At 44.7% G+C, this 22,453-nt stretch overlaps 1 protein-coding gene across 1 annotated transcript in view; it reads right to left on the minus strand.

The window, feature by feature from the left end:
- The window catches only part of CSF3R (colony stimulating factor 3 receptor), a 245,400-nt gene extending 236,325 nt beyond the window's left edge, over positions 1–9,075 (minus strand). Inside the window, exon 1 of the mRNA XM_069622636.1 lies at positions 9,001–9,075. The gene's annotated coding sequence lies outside the window, so the exon portion shown is untranslated. The remainder of the gene's footprint in view (positions 1–9,000) is intronic.
- Between the last annotated feature and the right edge of the window lie 13,378 nt (positions 9,076–22,453).

A 22,453-nucleotide genomic window follows, 5' to 3' on the forward strand; every position in this document is an offset into this window, starting at 1 on the left:
CTGACTTGAACTGCGGTTCTCGACGGCGTTCAACCTACCAGGGCTTTGAGGTCATACCAATGATACATAAGGCGCTATATATATGCAAAATAACATAATATATGAAATCCTCATGCTTTGTGCGGGTGTAAAACCTGGGGCATTACATCGAAATTCAGTTTTTACACGATCCTGAAAATGTCACGCTGGTGTATTTGCATTGCAGAGAGGATAGGGGTGACGGTAACTGAAATGCCCCTCCACCAACACCCCCAGCATTTCAAAACAATGAAACTGTGTTGTGGCAGAAAATGCATGTTTGCATGTTTACGCATGCATTGATGCCCAGGGATGGGAACCAAAAGAGGCCCTGGAAATATTTTTCTAAGTGGCCCCATATTACACATTATCAGCAAGCCCAACCCTTTTCCCATGAGAACATTTGAAAATAAAATAGGTTACAACACAAATGAGGGTCAGGGTGTAAAGGCCTACTCGGAAATCTCCAGCGTTCCCTCTAGGGCAGTCTGCCCCTGAAGGCCAGTCCGCCCCTGCCCAGGGTGCAGAGACTTACATCTCCAGAATTCCCTGTAGGCCAGTCCACACCTGCCCAGGGTGCAGGGGCCTACCCGGAAATCTACAGCGTTCCCTGTAGGCCAGTCCACCACTGCAGGCCAGCCCAACCCAGCAGGCCAGTGCACCCCTGCCCAGCGTCCACAGGCCTACCCAGAAATCTCCAGCTTTGCCTGCAGACCAGTCCACCAGTGTTTATTGTGCGCTTGGCTCAACATAAGCTCCCGTATGTTTACAAACCAAAAATGCGTTCTCTATTTTACCTATATGCACACCACTCATGCACATATGTTTGATATGTTTTTCTAAACTTTTACACTGCGTCAATCACCACTGTAATGGTCTTACATTGTTCAAAGTGTGGCATTGTGTGCCTCCCCTTGGGGTATCCAGCCCACAGAGGAAAGGAGATGGGAAGGGCTGATGTGGTTTGGGAGGGAGGGTACAGATAAAACTAACAGAGGGGTTCCCATGGAGGTGGGTGGGGTACAGGAAGAAGGCTAGTGTGTGTGGTACCTTGGGTGCATGTCGATTCAGCCAAAGTAGATCATAGGTCAAATTGTGGTAATCAGGAGGGTAAGCTCTGATGCGTTGAAAGAGAAGGGCCCCTTCAGAGAGATAAAGACTTACTCATTGAAGCAGTGTGTGACTGTGGGATGGATTCGAGATGTGCTCAAGCGGACCCTTGAAGTGTGCTAGCCTTTATTTTCACCCACAATCTCCATAAAAGTAATTCTAGGACTGCCAAGTCAGGGATAGACTGTATGAAAGGCGAATGTGGACAGGGACACACGGGGTAAATTGAGAGGACGGGGGGAGATGTCTGTCTTTCTGCATGCAGTGAGAGCCTGTCAAACCTTTGTGGCACTATGCTCTTGTGGTATGAGCAGGTCTTCGGCTCAGGTGCGTGCAGGCTTTAGTATCATAGTTAGCCAAAGAGCGGGAGAGCAAAGGCCCTTCCATTTACTCCACGAATGGTCAGGTGCTAGAGAGAGGAAAGCTGGGAGGTACCACTGACACTTTTAAATGAGGGTGGATTTCGAACTGCAGCTCTGCAGACGTAAATATACGCACCCACATCGCTGAAAAGTACACAGCATTGCTTTGAAGCTAAGATAGCAATGGCTAATTAACACACACAAACACACACACAGCAACACACATTGGGCTCATTACACGGAATGCGGTAAGGGTTTACCGTTACCGGTAAGGGTACCGGTACCGGTAAACCCATACCGCCTTACTACGAGGTCCCTTCGCGGGACCCGACCTCAACGGCTGGTTTTACCAGCCGTTAAGGAACGGGCCCGCAAAGGGACCCTGGAGGCAATTAATTGCCGCCTTCCCCATTCCCATTGAGCCCTATGGGGGCTCAATGGGAATGGGGAAGTGCCATGGTGAATGGGGAATTACCGCCCCCACACACCTTGGAAAAGGGCGGTAATTCCGCCATTCACCATGGCGAACTCGGTACGGTACCGGCGGCAACCATGGCGCTAATAGCGCCATGGTTACCGCCTACCATGCAAGGAGGCCCATTGATGGAATTCTAAATTTTCAGAAAAGTACACAGCACAGCTTTGCAGTTAAGAAAGCAATTCCTAATTAACACACACACACGTTGATGGTTTTCAAAAGCACAGAAATATACACAGCACAGATTTGCAGTAAGATAGCAACGCTTAATGAACAACCACGCATGCACACACACGCATACAGATACACACACAATGCTTTCTTAGACTTCAACCCATGTACACATGTAACATATTGCAATTTATTTGTATGAAAGTCATAGACGTTTGTGACGTTCTCCTATTTTCCAAGCTATAAGTGTATGAATAATGCACTGACTGCAGATAGTGGGCATTTATGCACTGCACATGTAAGGCATAGTCCACTAGGGGCTCTTCTACTTTTTCCTATAGGTATTTTTTATTGTGGTCCACATTTTGTCATCATGTTACGAGATAGACAATTAGCTCTTCGGTCCTCATTCTCCTTGATCTATCCTCGGCTTTTGAAATGCCACCCTGCTCAATCATCTGCCCTGGTTGACTTCCTTTGTCACCGACCGACCCTCTCAGGTCCAACTGGGCTCTTTCCTCTCTTCTATCTCTCCCTCTACTTGTGGTGTTCCCCAGGGGTCTAACCTCTCTCCCTGGCTCTTCAACCACTACCTGGCACCTCTTGCCCACTGCATCGCTACGTTCTGCTCCACTTTTCAACGTTATGGGGATGATACTCAGCTCTCTTTCAGGCTCCCCTCAGCCACCTCTGCTTCTTCTCTCATACCAGACTGTCTGGCCACAATTCAGGAATGGTGTGATGCCAATGATATCTACCTTAATGCCAGTATGACTGAGATCCTCCTCATTGAGACACCTGCTCCCTCCTTTCCTCTCTCTCTCTGGCTGCCCACTCTGGACCCTCTTCCTGCTCTTTTCTGTGAGGATAAGAACCTTGGTGTCATACGGCGCAATCCCATAGGCAGGTGAAAGTTATTGTACAGCAGGGGGTTTAGATCACAAAGGTCTTCTCTGTTACTGGCCCGAAGCGCAAGGAACTTCATTTTAAGAGCTCTAATAGGTATTGAGGCAAGATTGCAAGGGCTATCAAAACAGGAGCCAAGAACCACAATTACAAGGGCTTTTTTTAGTATAGTACAACCATTCGATCATTTGGTAGTTGCCTACAAAAAGTAAGACATTTAGTAAGAGTATCACCTTGACGTAGCCTTTATAAATACCAATATAGGATGGGTTTGAGCAGCAGCATATCAGAAATATAAGCCTGACCTGCCTCAAGATGTGTAATGGACGCCGCCGTAGAAGGACACACACCCAACAAATGAAACAGAATTCTCCTCGGATTGAAGCCCCTCCAGCTGGTCCGTACCCCATTGTTCCCCGCCATAGCCAACCACTCCCAAACACTTACGTCTATAGGCTGTTAGCGTATGGGTTGCAGTGAAGTCTTGTAGGGTTTTGGCAAATCTGAAAAGGCTGCCATTGGCCTGTTTGATCTCCAGTCTTCTTATGCTTATAGTATCCTTCCAGGTGAGCCGTTCATTGATGGTTACTCCTAGATATTCAAAGTGCTTCCAGAAAGATAACGTTTGACCTTGTATAGAGATCTTCAGCTCACGCTACACAGAACATAGCATAGCATAACATAACATAATATTTCATGATGTTTACTTTGAGCCCTAGTTGGGTCATAAAATTCATGTAGCCCTTCACTAGAGTCCGAAGGGATCTTGGAGTTCTGGCTAAGAGCGCTGCGTCATCAGCATACCTTAAAATGTGCAGCTTCCTACGCCCACATTGGGGTACATTAGCGCCCAAATCTGCCAACATCAATGGAAGATGGTTTACAGATAGGTTAAAGAGTGGGGGCACAGGCACACATGCCTGGCAGACCCCTTTCTCCACATACATACCACCACTCACTTCACCTCCATTTCCACAACGCACACAGACCCTGGAGCCAGCAGGTAAAGATTCCAAGACAAGCAGCTTCGGGCCAGGGAAACCCATTGCATCAAGGCACCTCCAAAGAAGACTCCTATATTTATATATATATTTATTTATTTATATAGCGACATAGCCCGCAGGCATCAGGGTGCACATTGACACAGACATTATAGTCCAAAAACAAGACATACGAAAAAGGTCATAGGTTAAGTTGAATAAAAGGATTTTTAGTTTTTTCTTGAACAACAAAAGGTTTTCTTCTGCGCGCCGGTCTGCTGGAAGTTCATTCCATGCTCCCGCAGCGGTCACCGCGAAGGATCTGCCCTTGCCTCTTGCTCCTTTGTAACATGGTATTGTGAGCATTTGGGTTGTACTTGAGCGCACCTGGCTTGTGTAAAATAATTTGATAATAATAAATTTAGCATTTATATAGCGCTACGAACCCTCAGGCATCTGAGCGCTGCTTATTATTACCCACGGTGTAATGGTGCTCATTTATCTACCTTGGAAGGATGAAAGGATGAGATTGACCCTGCCGGGATTCGAACCTGCATCGCTGCACGGATGTCAAAGCGAGCGCTCAACTTGCTGTGCTATCTGACCGGCTGATGTTTTAGATATTGAGGTGCTTCACCGTATACGCATTTATGTGTCACACATAGGGTTTTGAATCATACCCTTACTGATAAGGGTAGCAAGTGTAGGCTCTTCCGGTCGGTAGATATGTGTTCTCTCCTTGGGGTCTTGCATATGATTCTTACTGCATCGTTTTGAATTATTTGCATTTTTTGTAGATTAGCTTTACTTGCTCTACTGAGCAGAGCATTACAGTAGTCCAGCTGTGGTAGTTTGATTGCTCTAACTAGAGTTTTGCAGTTCTTACGTGTGACCAACAGCTTCACTTGTTGGAGCACTTTTAGGTAGTTTTGGGAGTTTTTGGTTTGAGTAGCCTTTACTTGTGTGTCTGCATTAAGGGATGCTTCGAGATGTATGCCCAGGGATTTGACCTTGTCTTCGAGTGGTATATGACTTCCCTCTAGTCTGAACTCTGAGTATTCCTGCCTTATCTTGGCTCTAACTTGCTTGGAGGCGAAGCTCATGAGCTCTGTTTTCGAGCTATTTAGAGACATCCAATTATTTACCATCCATTTCTTGATGGGGTCATCGATTGTGGCTAAATTGTCTCAGCAGAATAATTTGTACTTCGGTTCAACTCGATTTGAAAATCGTCTACATAGTTGGTAAAATGCAGACCCGTGCCTTCTAATAGTTTGCATAGGGGTTTCGTATAGATGTTGAAAAGGGCTGACGATAAGCACGCCCCTTGTGGGACTCCATAGTGTAACTTTGTTGCTTCGTACATGGAGGTTCCCCAAAACATTTGTGATCTCCTGTCTCTGAGAAAGGAACCGATCCATTTGGTGGCTTGATCTCAACACTTTCCTTCGTTTGCTAGAGTTTGTAGCAGCGGTTTGTGATCTAGTAAGTCAGAGAGGTCCAGCAGAATCCGCACCCCAACTTTTCTGTCGTCCATGATACCCAGCATTTGCGTTTGTAAATCTAGTAGCGCACCCTCCATCCCGTGGTAACCCCTGAAACCTGATTGTTTTATGTTCAAAGAGCCAGAAATGTCCAGCTGGGTTTGTAACTGGTCGCTATATTATACACAATTTTTAACAGAAGTAGCGCAAATGTGTTATGGGTCTCAAATTGGCTATCTCTTTAGGGTTGAGTCCATTTTTTTTAAGAAGTGGGTAACAGCCACCTCTTTAATTGCAATGGGCACCGTTCTGTGTTGGAGTGATGCATTTACAAACCTCTTGAAGAAAGGCGCAAACTCTTTGATGTTGCTCAGAATGATTTTGGATGGTAAAATCTCCCCTGGACATGAGGTTGGTCGCATGCTATGATGTGATCGGAAACTGTTTATCTCTAGCTACCTACAGCCGTGTTACGCGATTCAGAGTTGTTAGATTTCTACCTGTGTTTAGGCTGCTTTTAATTCTAATTCTTGCTGGCACGATTTTTTCTTTGAATGCTGGTCCCGTTCACAATCTTCTGTCTCTGGTGCAAATACGCGGGTAAGAGCCGTGGGGTTTCCCCACTTCTTATAGATTTCGAAGTTTCCTAGTGTCCTCAGCTGCACTATCAATCTGCCTGTTGAAGAACTCTTTTTTTGTTTCGTTTACCTCGTGTTTATAAGTTTCATCTTCGTGGCCAAAGGCTGAACTCTAATCAATCAATGCCAAGCAGCCAGGAGTCCACATAATGGAGACATACTTATAGAGAATCAGGTACAAGTGATGACATTGGTCAACAGTGCCCATGGCGCATCTAAATGCTCCTCTCATCTTCTCATAATAGCGCCCAAGAACAGAGTGGATATCATACTTGCCAACATTCTGTGACCAAAAAGATGTAGGGTTTTTGAAGTTTTAAAAATAATAATTCCCATAACAAACAAAACATAGAATGTTGGCACCATAGAAGCATTCTAAAATACACAACGCATCAAACAGCACAATATGGAAAGATGTTCACATGTTAAAAATGTATAATTCTGAATGGAAACTTAACACCAAATTAAATCACCTAACTTCACAGAAGGTAATTACACAAAGCTGGTAGGTAACGTTTGCCACTGCTCTGTAGCTGGAGTCCAGGCACTACATATTTATTGCAATTTGAACACTGAATGGCATGGCGACTGATACCCCCCCACCCCCTCGCATATGCTGCGTGATAGTGTTACACTCAGCCACTTGCCTTCACTGGCGGTTCACCTAAGATTTGTCCCGGCCAGAGTGCAGGACAGAGTCACGTAGCTGTCAGGTCAGTGGATTGGTCTGAGCCCAATCAAAGTAATCACCTACCTGCCCACTGTGCAGACAGACTAATTAATGTGCTGCATTCTTTGTCCTGGAGCCTGCCTTAGAGTCACATAAATGACCTGCCACTGTAAAAAGCAGTAGGATCTGTCACTGAAATCTGTAGGTGGTGGGACTGCTTAAAAAGCAGTAGCCTACTGCCTAAATCAGTAGGGTTGGCAAGTATGGGATATGCCATCCAGCATCGCGATTGGGCGATGTGAGGACGGAGATGGTTGATGACCTTTTCAGAAATTGGGAACAGTCGTCCCTATTTTCCAGCTCTCGGGAAAGTATAATCCCAGTGACCGTGAGAACCGGTGACTATAGATGTAAAAAAAAATGAATGGAACAGGTCATTGGGTACCCCGTCTGCCACTCGGTGCTCTAAGAGGTTTCTGTCTTCCAACTACCAATTCAATTCTAAAAAGGTTGTAGTGGGGCCCAGCCAGAGGAGCAGGACATATTATTTGTGTTTCTATGTTCGTTCATCCACTGTCTGTTTTTTGATGTTTTTAATTCTGGATTTTCTGTTGTTGAAAAAACTCATCGAAAATGTTTATTTTATTTTTGGGGGAGTCCCATACTTGCCAACATGACCCATTCCAATCTGTAGGTGCTTATCCAGTCCTGTTTTTTTCTTTGCATTCTGGGATTTGTAGTTCCACTTTTCCCATTGTAAAGCTCGGACTACGAGACCCAGAATGCAAAGAAAAACACAGGACTGGATAAGCACCTACAGATTGGAATGGGTCATGTTGGCAAGTATGGAGTCCCCAACAACCCACCTCCTCCCCTTTTCATTTGACACTATTCCCTACCCCCAATCCTTCTATACGCCTGCCTACACCCCCATATATTTTTCCGATGAGTTATTTTAGGGAACAGAAATTGGAAAAAAAAACTGTCAGTGAATAAACGTTATACTATTAGTCGTACCATATGTCTGGTTAGTTGTCCTGCAACTGCATCCAGCCCTGTACCTCACCAGACAGCCTATCGCTCCCAAGACAACTCCACTCTCACTCTGGTGATCAACAAGAATGTGGGTGTCATTGGTAGTGACAGATGGAGAGAGGCCTAAACACATGTAGAGAGCGATAGAGGGTAGGAGTGAGGGGGAGAAGGATAGAACACATGGGAGAGAGAAAGAATGCAACGTAGCGAGAGCGAAAGCACAAGAATTTTGAGAAAATTGGGTCAAATTCTGTATCGAAAGTAATTTCATTCTAACATTGCTGGTTAAATAGCTATAGAATCGAGACACTTATCAAGGAGGGTGATTTCAACAACCCAAATGTAACATAGCAGCCAAAAACAGTATTATTCCATGGCAGGAAAACATGTAATTGATGTGCCCGCCTGAAGTATTCTGCGTGCATCAGAAGCAGCGGCTTTGTAAGAAGCCATCTGGAGTGAAGTCAGCACTGTGAGCATCAATGTGAGCCTGGCAAACACACTGCCAGGAAGGTCTGTGCACAACAAAAGTCCTGGGGCTGAGCACCTGGAAGCCCCGGCACCAATTAAGCCCTGGATGTGACGCTTCTATCATACAGTGTATGACTCAGAAAGGGTGGGCAGTGGGGGATTGCCTGAGTGCTCCACCATAAAATATTTTACTTCCTCACTTCATTGTCTTTACTATTTGCAATGCAGCATGCGTACACCCATACTATTATTAACAACATTGCAATTTCAGCATTATTTTCACAACGTTTATTTTTAAAATAAAAATGTATATATACATAGATCCCTTTGAAATGAAGCTAACTGAAGCTCAATTTTATGTTCATTTTAAAATGCACAAAAAAGGTCCACTGAAATGCGGCGTACAGGACAAATATTCCCCGTGTTGCCCTGCCTTTACCCAAGGATTTAACCCCAGAATACAGGAGAAACTGCGCATCTTACCAGGTTTAAGCGTGGCCTAAAAACACAGCTATTTAAGTAACTACTCCTGCCTGCTCCCCGCTTGCCCCCCAATCTGATCAGTTTATTGATTCTTGTTTAATGTAGTCTGTCTTGTCATCAATCGTGTGCCTTTGAGTCGTGTTTCAGCGCTCTATAAATAATAAATAAATAAAGAGCAAGAACGCAGCACTTACCTTGCCAAGTCAACATCAGACAGTCCACCCGGAGGAGCCTCTCAGCCTCACTACACATTGTGCAGGGGGATTGCCTCACTTCCCTTGCTGCATTACGTGATGACAGCCACACGAAGAGTTGCGCTCCTCCCACGGCCCCTGAGTAACACGCCTCAGCAGCACTAGTCTTGCTTTGTAAACTATAAAGCAAGAATTGGCCAACACACAGGCCAGACTTTGAGCGAGGCCTACAGAAGTCATGCATTTATGTTGTTCGGTATTGTGGCGGTCCTTGCATCCCCTGGTTCCAAGCCACCAGAGCATTGCGAGGGCAGAGAGTAAGCAGAGTTAGACAACTGCACTTCTCAATGTTTACCAATAATCACTATCCAAATAAAGAGCGCTGTGGTTGGCAAACCCAAGTGGACAGCAAACCTCATGGGCTGGGCTCGAACCAGCAACCATGCAATTAACAGCCCTATGTAATACCGGGTTGTGCCACAGTGAGGGACTGGTCATCCGTGCCATAGAAAATCAGAGCAACAGTTCCTTTAAATTAATCATGCTTATATTTACAGCCCAGGCCACACAGTTTATATCCAGGGGAATTACTAAAACTCCACCCACTTTACACCCCCTTTGCAATACTCAAGTGTAGTCATGTAGTCACTGACAAAGTCCTACCTTTTTGTCTCTTAAAATGGATTTCTTAAATCTGGCCTGGTGGACAGCGTCTTGAAAGACAATTTTTGCTGTATAGTGCGCATTACAAATAACCAATAAATAAATAAATTAATAGGAGGCCACCCCAGGCATGTTATGCTATGTCATGGGGCATTTGTTTAGCGCCTTTGTTACCAAAGCGCTGTGGATTTACGCCTTCGGGGACCGTAGTCTGGATTAGTGGAGAGAGTAGGGCAGTAAGTATTGCTTGGGTGCACTCTGTATGTCTGCAGCCAGGCAGAATTTTGGTGGTGGATAGCTGCATTCTACTGCTAACTGGGGTGTCTAGGTTGTGTGGGATCATTAAGTGCAGAAAGGACAATTTGACTTGGAAGTAGCTGCATTTTGGCAGAGGTGGTGCTTTTATATGAGATTATGTGTGCAGCCAGGCTGATTTTATCGTGGGGGATAGCTGGGTTCTAAAGATTGTTGAGGTGTGCATGGTGGTGCATAATTATGTGTGCAGCTAGTCTGAATTAATTGAGGGGTATAGCTGAATTCTATTGTTTGTTGGTGCAGAGGAGAGTCAGCATATTGATATGTGTGAGTATCTGTGTAATTCGGGGAGTTCCCCCGTTCCTGATTACCTTACATGGCCTGCCGAGTTAACTATCTCTCTCTATTTTAGAAGTTTGGTGCTTTAGTTCTCCCGGAGACATTCTCTGTCTAGTGTGAGATTAGTTCTCGTTACCAAGATTGGTTTTATCTTTCCTGGCTTAAACAGTATCATCAGTGTTAGGATGACCGATTTCCAACCTTTACTGGACCAAGCGAATGGTCTTCCCTGTGTCTAATTGAGTCTGCAATTGCTTATCAGTCTATACCTTCACGTTATGAGGTGGCATCTAGTTATGTTTTATCGGAATACCGAGCCCATCCTAAATACGAGGACTGGTACTCAGTGAACCTGAAGATCCAGCATCAAACCAGGCCGCGCTGTAGGTGCTTTGCCTGTCTGACATTATTACGTGCAGTCGAAGTGTGACTGTTCCAGGTCTAGTGTAAGGTTTAAGTATTGATAACAGGCGGCAGCACATTCTTGTAATTTGGAGGAGTTTGTCTTGCCAGATTCCTCACCTGATTTCAGAGCGTGGTAGCTTGACGATGAAACAAAGCCAGTGTATTTCTAATGCTACAGCCCATGGGCCCCTTTTTCAGAGTCCTGGGTATTTGTTAATGGTACAACCTCCTTTCATCGTGAAATGTTTTTTCGGGGGGGTTTTTTATTGCAGATTTTTTAAGGCAAAAAACCGACTCGAAATTTTTAGGGGGGTTCGAAAAAAATATATATATTTGGGGTGTGGGTGTTTGGGAATATACAAAAAATTAAAGGGAATGGGGGGTTTGTGGGTGGTACCTCCCCAAAAATAAAAAATAACAAATTCAATGAGTTTTTTTGTTAGAAAATCTGTGTTAAAAAACCCAGCGAAAACCATCCCACGATGAAATGACATGGAACCTTTGTTTACATGGAGTAGTAGGGTATTCCCGTACTAGTTTATGGTTTGAGTTTTGACTTACATCGCCGCATACCCTTGCGAGAGCTGAATGTGCTAGAGACCTCACCTGATCGGAGAGCGTAGTGTTTACCTGGTAGAGACAAATCATTGTTTCAGAACATAAGTGCTACTAGGCCCTGGGTATTGGGGTTCTGCGCATTAAATTCAAGACAAGTAAAGATAAACATCACCTGGTCTGAGAGCGTAGTGACTACTTGGTAAAAGACAAAGATCACGCCCAGTCAAGCGTAAGAACATATGTGCTACTAGACCCCAGGTTTGGAGTCATGAGCATTAATTTCCAGACAAGTCTAGGGTAAACACAATCAACGCGTTGACGCATGAGTGCAACTAGACATTTATTGCCGAACATGTAAGGGGCCAGCAGGTTCATAGCGTTAAACTTAAATGTTGCTGGCAACCGGTTTCTGTGTGCTGGACATTCTAACCTGTCCGTAATGATGGATTTCAGCCCATTCTTGGCTGTGGGCGGTTGGTCGGGAAGGCTGATTCACAGGGGATCGAAGGCCAAATCTGTCCTATGCATCATTTTAGGGGAAGAGCCAGGTTTTGAGTGCTTACCGGAAGGCCATGTAGTCTTGGATTAGTTGAATGAGAGGAGGCACTGAGTTCCACCATGTTGGTGCCAGGGTTGAGTAGACAGACCCTGCGATCATGGATGAGTTGGAGGCAGTGACCACTGGGAGGAGGGCAGTGCTTGACCTTAGAATGCCGGTTGGGTGGTAAGGCGTAATCTTTTCTGGTAGGTATTTGGGGCCGGCTTTGTGCACCGATTGGTGAGTAATGAATAGGGTGCAGGTGAGATGTGATCCCTTCGTCCTAGTGCAAGGAGAAGTCTGATGGCCGAGTTTTGGACTCTTTGGAGATTGTTTAGTTGGTAGGCTGGTGCACCCAGGTAAAGGCCAGGCAGGGAGACGGTTGCAGGAATAGAGCTGTTTTGCCGCACACCATGATCTCCGTTTTCCGTGTGTTCAGAAGGAGATGGTTACTCGTCATCCAGAGTGCAATTTCTGTATGACAAGCTACTAGGTCAGGGTGAGGGTCAGAGGTCGATTTGGGAATCCTCAGGATGATTTGTGTGTCATCGGCGTAGTTATAGCAGGTGAGACTGTGAGAGCAGATGAGCGCGGGCAGAGGGGTTATGAAAGGCTGAAGAGAAGGGGTGAGAGGCAGGGGCCTTGGGGTACTCCAGTGCTCACTGAGCGTGCAGTGGAGAAGAAATTGGGGGGATGGGTGATTTGCTGTCTGTTAGTGAGGAATGACGTGTATGGGAGGATAGGTCTATAAGACCCCCTCCCCGACATATCCCTCCCATGTGAGGTTCGTGGCTCGTCAGGGGCCCCCTGTTACCAGGGCCCAGGTAGCGGGGCGGCTGCTGATCGACACACAGGGCCAATCATGTTATACTGTAACAGACAATAGACTCCATTTTGGAAGCATCAGGACTCCATTTTAGATAATAATGACCTGAACCCGAATGAGACAGCCTGCCTGCGAATGCTGCAGCTAGGCCCCCACTCATGGTGCACAGGGAGCCATGCCCTCCCCCGGCGCCTCCACTCCATGGTAGATCCGCTGAAGACCATGCTCATGAGCAACCAGACACAAACAAGTCTCAGAACAAACACTGTATCATTTACCTTCCGCAGTACATCACTGTCCCCGAAGTGACCTGACTCGCGATTCAAGTCTGGAAAATACCAAAAAACCATCCTAATAGAACAGGCCTCGACCCCGCATCTAACCCCTAACATGTAAAATATATGGTGTTAATACCCCCCTCATGTGAACCCCTGTCGATGTTCCCCAAATAAAGTGTCAACCACACACCAAAGTCTAACGATTCATAGGGTTGTCATGTTAATTATAAACACCTGTGTTTTGGGGAAAGGATAAAAATTCATAGTATTGGTAAAGTAAAAATGACCTAAGCCTGTGTAAGATACCATGTACCTAGAAGACTCAATGAAAGGGCTTGATATAGCCCACCTAGTACTAACTAACGAATGCTGCTAAATACAAAGGAAGGCAGAAAAAGCATTACCGAGAATATGTGTTTGTCGTGCAGTGGGGCACGTTTAAATGCATGACCACAAATGTAAATGTACTGCCACCTTTGAACGTTTTGCTTTTATGCTCCTGAGTACACCACCAAATCTAATGCTACCTCATGTGTTATCCAACTGCTACCGTGTGTGATTGCTAAAATGTGGTCTTCCAATATTCAGTGATGTATGAAACACTGCCAAACTTTCATAGTCGTATATAAAATAGTACATTAATGTATAGACATTAGAAATGTGTAACCACTAACTTTATTAACCGTCTCCTCATTCTGCATAGTGTGCAGCCCAGGCACAGAGAATTGCTCACTCACACACACAAGGCCATCTCCCCCTCCTCCTGCCAAGTTCCGCCAGGACTAGCTGGTGCGCGGGCAGCACAGTCTCACCTCCCCTCATTCTTTTGGACCCGCTTCAAGTATTCACCTCCCCCATATCCGAGGCCGCCATGGTCGGCCAACCTGGTCCTAAACCCCACCGCCTCAAGGGGCCCAAGGTGCACCTTCATTGATCCAGTAGTACTCCGGATCACCCCAAGTTAATGGCCCTTGGAGAGCAGATATGCAACCCTGTACTAACATATCATAAAGTAATTCTTCACTACATCTAACGAGACCAGAATGACAGGGCAGTTCACCTCATGCCCCTAGACCAGACACCCACGTTTATGACACCCGGTCAACAGTTCAAAAGTAACAGTGTCCTGATGTATTGGTAAAACTTCACCTTGCATGTGTTTCTCCAGTATCCTATTATCCCTTAGAGTAACATATTGCAGGATTTACAGGACACCTGGAATCGTCTAAACGAATGATTGTTTGTGTGTGTGTGGCCAGAAGGGCAGAATGTTAGGGCATCCATCTATCAACGACACTGACCGCGCCTGGTTTGGCAGCCCCACCCCAGCTGACCCATCCACCCCACGTTGGCACCACGCTGATGTCCACCAATCCTGGAGCTGCTCATCACTGCTGCGCCTATAGTTAGTCGACACCACCTAATCCCCAAGACTATGTGCCCCCTATAGTGTGTAGGATTCAAGGATTCATTACATGGTTTTGTAATAAATAAGACTGTCTTTCCTATTGTCAGACAGAGCCCTCTCGGAGCTTGCAGAGTCCTTTGCATGCCCTATTTTACTAGATAAAAAACCTTTTACTTTCACCCGCACTTGGTCTTGGTCTCATTCCCTCCTGGGGTGTGTCCCTTACTGCCTCTCTTTGTGGGGAGGGTAATGCCTTTTGGGAACGCTTGCTTTCAGACGCGATCCATGTGAGTGCTGAATCCCGGATTCCTAGAGAGTGTCGTCTGTCAAGGAGGATCATGTGGTTAACAGTGTCAAATGCTTCTGAGAGGTCAAGAAGAAAAAGTGCTGTGCATTTGTCTGATTCTGCAGTGACTTTGAGGTCATCGCAGATAGAGATCAGTGTGGTTTCTGTTTCTGTGGTGGGGCAGAAACCTGATTGTGCAGGGTCTAGGAGGTTGTTGGTTTACACTAAACAGTTGAGCAGGGAATATGCAGTGTGGTATTTAGCTTTGTCAAGAATCGGGTGTTGGAGATGGACCAAGACCCATTATAGTGAACAGGGACTCTGAGAGTTTAGCCAAACTCAATCAAGGTACGCGTGGAGAGTGGTCAAGGCTGAGACTCAGGAGAGATAAGTGGGACAAACAAAAAGGAGGTTTGGGTGCCCGATTTGGACAGGCAGCAGTGTGGGCCATATGGTACATATATCAAGAAAGAGGGAACTGCTGCCACGTATTGATACCAATGCAGTTAATTTATGCCAATTTTTTTTTGTATCAAACAGTGGGTTTGGATAGTAACCACATCCCAGTAGAAACATTATATGCCAAAGAACACACAGACACAGCCTTGGGTATATGAAACTTTAAATTATTATTTTTCCAAAGATTCAGCACACAATAGAAAGTATTTAATGATATGCTATAAATGTATTCAGCAAGAAATGATAGCAGCTGTAAATACATTTGTCATATCTTAAAGTGTTGGTATGTATCATGAGTGTGGAAGGACCACACTTGACTCATGAAAGAAAAGAAAAGGTGTGCATTGATAGATATACAAGACCCAGTGTTAAAGAATTGCAGATTACATAGAAGTTGGTCATAAAGGGTGAAAAGAGTGGAACAGTATGAAATGAAACAAAGCAAAGCCATAAAAAACAGGGCATCTATTTACAAATAAGACAAATTGATCTAGCAGTTTTAGGACTAAATTGCACTCTATGCAGTTACAATTCCATTTCTTCGTCCTACTGACAGTCTTGTCACTTAGAAACAACTGTAAAGCAGTGCATTACCTTATAGACAGCCTGATTGTGCAGGGTCTAGGAGGTTGTTGGTTTCCACTAAACTGTTGAGCAGGGAGTATGCAGTGTGGTCAATGAGCTTTGCCAAGAATCGGGTGTTGGAAATGGTCCAACACCCATTCAAGTGAACAGGTACTCTGAGAGTTTAGCCAAACTCAATCAAGGTAAGCATGGAGAGTGGTCAAGGCTGAGCCTCAGGGGAGGTAAATGTGGGGTCAGGGGACCACAATGAGTCCACACAGTGAAATACACATTGACATTTAGTACAAAAATACTGTATTTATTGTAGGGCCCAAAATCACAGCAAAAACAATGCATACAGTTATCCATATACATGAAAAGAGGGTAAGTAGTTAGCCAATTGTATAACCCTAAATTGAATGGGGCCTTGTGCCCAGTAGTTCACAAAGTACCTTTAGAAGTTGGTAAAAAGCTAGACGTGTTCCTGTGGGTATGAAGATTGTTCCTTTCAACAGGATTTTCAGGTGAGTTAAGTACTTGTCCTAACTTTTAGAGAGGCTTTTTTAACAGACCTTTATAAAAGAAATGGAATGAAATAATAAACCAGAGTTCCTCATAAACTGTATAATGGAGGAGATGGGGGCACCAGTAAGTATTGCGACTACCGAAGTCCCTTAAACAATGAAAAAATAGTCCATAGGTGTGGCAGCGGACTCTCAAGTGGGTACCTTCCCATAGAACAGGTCAATGGGCTGTGTTCGTTCACGCAGAGGGGCTCCTGTGGACTATTTTTTCATTGTTTAAGGGACTTAGGTTTAGTCACCCTACGTTTCCTAGGGTCATCCAGGTGTGGACCCCTTGCTCACTGTGCTCAGAGAGGCACATCTCCACCTCACTGATGAGGCCCAACAAGGCTGAAACACGTGTATGGGTTTGCTGTTGGTACTCTTGTTCAGAAGAGAATTGCCATAGCATTTCGGTGCTGGACTGCTCATGTGGGTGGGACAAAGACTGGTATGCAAATGCAAATTTCCCAACTGTGAAAGGTACAGTGAGCTAAAGTGTGGCAGCAGGCTCTTGAGTGGGTACCTTCCTATAGAACAGGTCAATGGGCCGTGCTCTTTCTCACAGAGGGGTGCCTATAGACTATTTTTTCATAACCAGAATAGGCTACCAGAAAACAGGAGATTACCAAGCGGCTAACTGTCTCTGCAGGAAAATATGTTACCGGTCCAGGGAGACTGTCATCTCATAAACTCAACTCTTCCCCAGCCTGAACAGCCTTATAGAAGCACTAGCCTGTTGAAGAATCTGTTTGCCTGTAGACATCTGTGCCTCTGTACTTTCCTGCTGCTAGTAGCTTTCTGAAGTTGAATGATGACAACCTTCTAGAAGTGCTGAAGTTGAGGTCCATGATTGATGAGAATGTTTCAGAAGGTTGCTGATGTAGAAATCTGAGATTCAGGTGCATATTTCAAATGGTTACTTCAAGTTGAGTCTTATGTTTGATAAGAATGTTCCAGAAGGTTGATGACTTGGAGAACTATGAAAGACTAGATTGCTTTACAAGGTCACTGCATGTGGGGTTTGACTGATAGGAATGTTTCTGAGCGTTGCCCATGTTGAGATCTGTGATTGAAGAGAATGTTCTTGAAGGTTGCTGAAGTTAAAGTCTATTAGAACCCGGGGTGAGCGTGGCAGCCAATCAGGTTACTCCAAACCTGAGCTTTGTCACACTATCCAAGCCTGGGTTTGAGCAAAGCAGTACGCTGCTCACACCTGCCCTGCTATGTTCCCAGCTGCTCTCTGCTGACTCCTGGTCCACTCTCCCCCTCCCGTCTGCTCCACCCCCACCCAGGCATCTGCGCTGCTCTTTCAGATCTGCTGGGCTGCCATGGAAAGGGAAGAGAGGCTGCATTTCCATGGTGGTCATATTGGGTGAGAATTTGTTTAAACTAACGGGTCATGGTGAACGAGCGCTCGTTGAAACAAAAACATTACTATCAGCAACCCGTGTTATTTACCACGTGATGCTAATAAAAGTAATCAACCCCTTGTGGGCTTCAATGGCCGATAACAGTGCGGGGGTCCGGGGTTAAGGCCCTTGTTATGCTCAGGCCTATAACATGGGCCCCGGGCTGTTACAGGCCCCATAAGTCCCACAGGCGGGGTGATTATTGTTATATGAATGTCAAAGATGTTTCAGAAAGGTGAGGAAATTGACATCTATGAATAAAGAGAAGGTTTTAGAAGCTTCTGAAGTTGAGCTCTATGAATAATTAGCATATTCATTCAGAAGGTTCTAAATTTAAAACATTTGAGTGATGAGAATATTTCATATGTTACTGAGGTTGAGGTCCATGGATACTGAGAATGTTTTAGAAGTTGAAATAGCTGATATTCCTCACTTTTGAGAATGTGTTTGCACAGCAGGACTGGCTGAACCAGGGTCTAGATAATGTTAGCAGGATGCTTGCCTGGTTTAATTGATGGCTCAATGGGTGTCAAAGTTTAGTAGCTGGATCAGCTGTTGCCTATGTCCTGAGTTTGACCTTTGACTTGCTACATCTGTAAGGCATTTATAAATTTGCAAACACGGATGGCACATTATTAATGGGCATTGGATGCACAGGTGTAGATATGTGATACGGTGACGGGTGCTGATGCCTGAACGAGTATTTGAAATTCCAACCCTACAATGCAGATTTGGGTGCATGTTTTAAGTAGCAGTGGGCAGTTCTTGATGTATTATTCGGTATGGGTGAATAATTAGGATTCACAATGTAAAGGTAACATGCACACACAGGTTTTTTAAATTGTATTAGGGGCTATTGTAGATTTGAGGCTATGAGTGTACAAGTGCAGTTTCAAACTGTGCAGTTTGTGCTCCCCTTTCGCTCTCTTTTTCCTTTCCTTTGTTCCCCTGTTTTCTGGTTCCTGAAAAATATCAATGGTTGGGTTTAACCAATTTTATGTCAAACAATTGTCATATGTACAATGAATGCATTCATTGCTATTTGACGTAATTTATAAAATGTGTCTCAATGTATGAACGTAGCAGCCCTGAAGAAGACCTTCACAGGTCGAAACATGTGTTAGCTGTTGTACAAATTCATACTATGATCTAATAAAAAAGGAACTACAAAATCCCTTTCATCAATTGAATCATTAGATGCCGGTCGGCTTCAACCACTCATCACTGTGTACCAGTTGAAGTGGATAGGGTGCAAGTTGGTCAGGAAAACCTTTTCTTATTTAGTTGTGACTTTGGGCTAAGACATACTCCTGGCCAGACCAGTGCTCCCCATCACACAACAGAGTGTGTGTACTAACAATACACATTTAAAACTTAAATAAAATGTGTTCAGGCAGATAAGTGCAAACCTTGGCAGGCCCAGCTTTGTCGCTCAGTTCAAGGAAGCATTGATGATTGATTGGAAATGGTCTGTCCCAAGACCAAACTTTATCAGACAACAAGCCCACCAAGTGTTATCATCTCCATTAGGGTTCAACGCAACACTTCCTTGTATACTTGGGGTGAGCAAGACTCGCCCAATAGGGTGCCGTTGCTCCTCTCTATGCAACAAGAGCCATGTCTTCCCATTTGGAGCCCTGACTATTTTTTAAACATCCTAGACAATAAGTTCAGTCTATATATCTTCCTTTTGGTGTTCACAAGACACATTACTTCAGACTCACAGTCCCATAGGATTTATTTTACAATAATTGCTTTCCGGCAACTTTGAGATTTTCCTTAAAAAGTTAATCTTGTGGCGTCTAACTTCCTTGAGCAATCACAATATTATTGAGTGAAATGGAAATTGATGTATTTTGATGGAGAATGGAATATTTGTGTAACTGTTAAGTACAGAAAGGTCCCTAAGTACTGTCAGTTTGACACTACTGTTGAATAGATATATGTCATCTTTTTAATGTCATAATGACCACATTCTTTGCAATTACCCTACTCAGAAATGCAGAGTAATCTTCTATTTTTTGAATTTGCATTTTATCACTGCCCTTTTAAGATTCTTAAAATCTGTTATTGACGTTCATGCCTCCTTTTTACGGTTTATTACGGTCTTCACTGTTATGGATTTATATATGAAAACATCACAAACCTGTTTTGTTCGCTAATGGGGTTAGAATAATGCCATTGATAAATTTGATTTATTCCGTTTTTATGCAGTATTAATGTTGACTTTCATGGTATATATTTTACAAAATAAATAGAAAACAGAATTTTTCCTTATATGTCAGTTTGTTGGTTGCACCTCAGGTTCTTGTCACTCCCATAGATCTGACCCATCTAACCCCACAAGGGAAGTAGAATATTATCAACAACTTGGCAGATTTCATAATGGAAACCAAAGAGGAAACCCATCACTTGCAAAATGTAAACAAGCACATTGAGACACCGTCAAGAGGTAAAGAGGAAGGCCCCGGACCTTGAAAGGCCTCAACAGGCAAACCACAACTCCCTGGCAACTTCTGGCAGGTTTATCTTCAATGAAAAGGCCACAATATGATGTCTGCAAATGAGAAGAAATTGCCTTCAGGAGATGTGGGTACTGTGACGAATCTGTGGATGTCGTCTCTTCCCCCCTAGGGCGAGACCTTTCCCATGGGGGCAGGGCGGTGCGTCCTGGGGGGAGTGCACTGGGAGAGGATCACATGGGAGAGGAGGCCCTTATGGGATTAGGGAAGACCATTCCTAGAGAACGCGGATACCATTTCCTTGTTAGACCCTCCCTCCTTCCCCAGGTCAAACTCTCTTTCCCTCTTTCCCGCCAGGGGCAATTCTGCTATTGTAACATTAATAACATTAATCAAATTAACATGTTAGACCACACTAGTGGCCTTGAAAATACTAATTGCCTTCCATATAGCTCCATTAAAAGTACTGTGAAGAAGGAGAGGACCAGGAGTATGCAGATTACTCTGGAGAACCAAAGTGAACGGTCTAGTCTCACACGCCATTTGATTGGTTAAAGAAAATACAATACATTAGAAGGAAACCAACATGGGGAGATCCATCCTAAGACGAGGAAATCCGGGAGACTCAGGGAACAGGGGACTTCAGCGGGAGACGCTGTGCATGGAGGCAAACGGGAGCACAAAGATACTCCAAGAAAAAGGGGCTACTTTGCTCACTGCCTGAACAAACCTCAGGACGCCCCTAAGTCTGGCAGACCACTGGCAAGCAAAACCCCATTCCGAGAAGGGATCAGAGATTTGCGTAGGGAACACCAACGGGAAAAGGAACCCAAATGCAAAATTGACCTGCTGGGACGCCGCCAACCAAAGAGAGCATCCAAACGCTGCCAGAGTCACTGAGGGAAGCAACGGGGCTCGGAAGATGTGAACCACAGAAACAGGTATGCAGGAAGACTGAGAGGTGCTGGAGGTTCAGAGGAAGCAGGGAACGGTGGCACAACATGAGCTAAGCTGGTCTTGGATCCGCACCCATATGAGAGTCAAAGTATAAGAGGGTCGGGGACCCTGAGAGAAACAGAGACATTGCAGAAAGAATCATATGCCTGGCAGGAGAGTAAACCAGGCCATTGCAGCAGCGCATTGCGAGGCTGGTACCCGCATCATACGGGAATCTGAGAAGAAGAGGGTCTGGGACCCTGAAAGCAAAAGAGGTGGATCAGAAATATACCGGGGCTTGGCAGGAGAGTACACCAAGCTGCCATAGCAAAGCATTGCAAGCTTGGGCCTCGCACCCATATGAGAATCTGAGAATACAGTGAAGTACATTCAAGAAGGTACGGGGTCTGGGACCCAAGGCGTTAAGAGAAGGAAAGGAAACTACACAAGGAGGAGACAAAGTCCTACAGTGTAAACAAAAAGAATCCATGGGAAAGGAGCAAACCCCTTATTATTGGAGTAATACCTTGTGGAACATTTCTTTTGTGGTTTTTAACACCAGAGACATTGCACACCTTTCAGTTGGCAAGAACTGTCATTATTTCTTTAAGTTAGGAAGAACCCCCATTGCACATTAGAGATAGGTCATTAGTGTTAGGGTCAGAAGTAGGGTTTTGGGACACAACAGTGACTGACTATTTGTTTGACATCCTGAGGTTTCCCTTAGATTTCATTGAGGCAGGGAAACCCCTCTTAGCTTTATGGACAGAGAGACCTTTTTCCTAAAGCTTTTCCTGGTTAATAAAAGTTTATAACCAAAATCATGCCACCTTTGTGTCTGAGCCTTACTTCAACACCCTTACACTGCCTACCATCAATCTGCGTATGGCAGCCTCTGTCACCAATAGAGTTTAAAGCTGAACACTGAGCTAGCTAGCCTTTGGAAGACTCCAGGCGCAGGGCATTTCAGGTGTGCTTATGCTCTCTCTTTGGTCTGCTTGATAAATCACTATTCAAATATTTTGTTCATGATGTTGAGAACGACTGAAGCCTTGGACAAAATACAAGTTAATTAGTTGGGGACCACTGTGATGCTCTGCTATGATCTCTGCATGGGGTGGTGCATAGAAACATAGAATCACACAGAAATTGGCAACAGAGAAGAACGCCCCTTCCAGTCAGTCTACCAACAGTCCTGTCTGCATTTTCCATAAAGGTTCACGTGGCCTATATAGCTTTACCCATGCTTACTTGTTAAATAGAGCACAATTCTATTACTCTGTTTTGAATTTCTTCTTTCATATTGCTCTGTTTTATGATTCTTCTGATTTCAGTTTCAGCCTGGGTGTTTATTATGCTCATCTAAACTGCAGTACTATGAGACCAAAACAATAAGAGTTTTTGGTACACATGAGGCCGCAGATCTTAGAGACTGCTGTCATGATAACATGCTGACTCGGCACCCGGGAAGCAGCCTGGGACTCAGAGATATAATAATAAA

The sequence above is a fragment of the Ambystoma mexicanum genome, chromosome 11 (genome assembly GCF_040938575.1).
Source record: "Ambystoma mexicanum isolate Mex_15411 chromosome 11, UKY_AmexF1_1, whole genome shotgun sequence".
Classification (NCBI taxonomy): Eukaryota; Metazoa; Chordata; class Amphibia; order Caudata; family Ambystomatidae; genus Ambystoma; species Ambystoma mexicanum.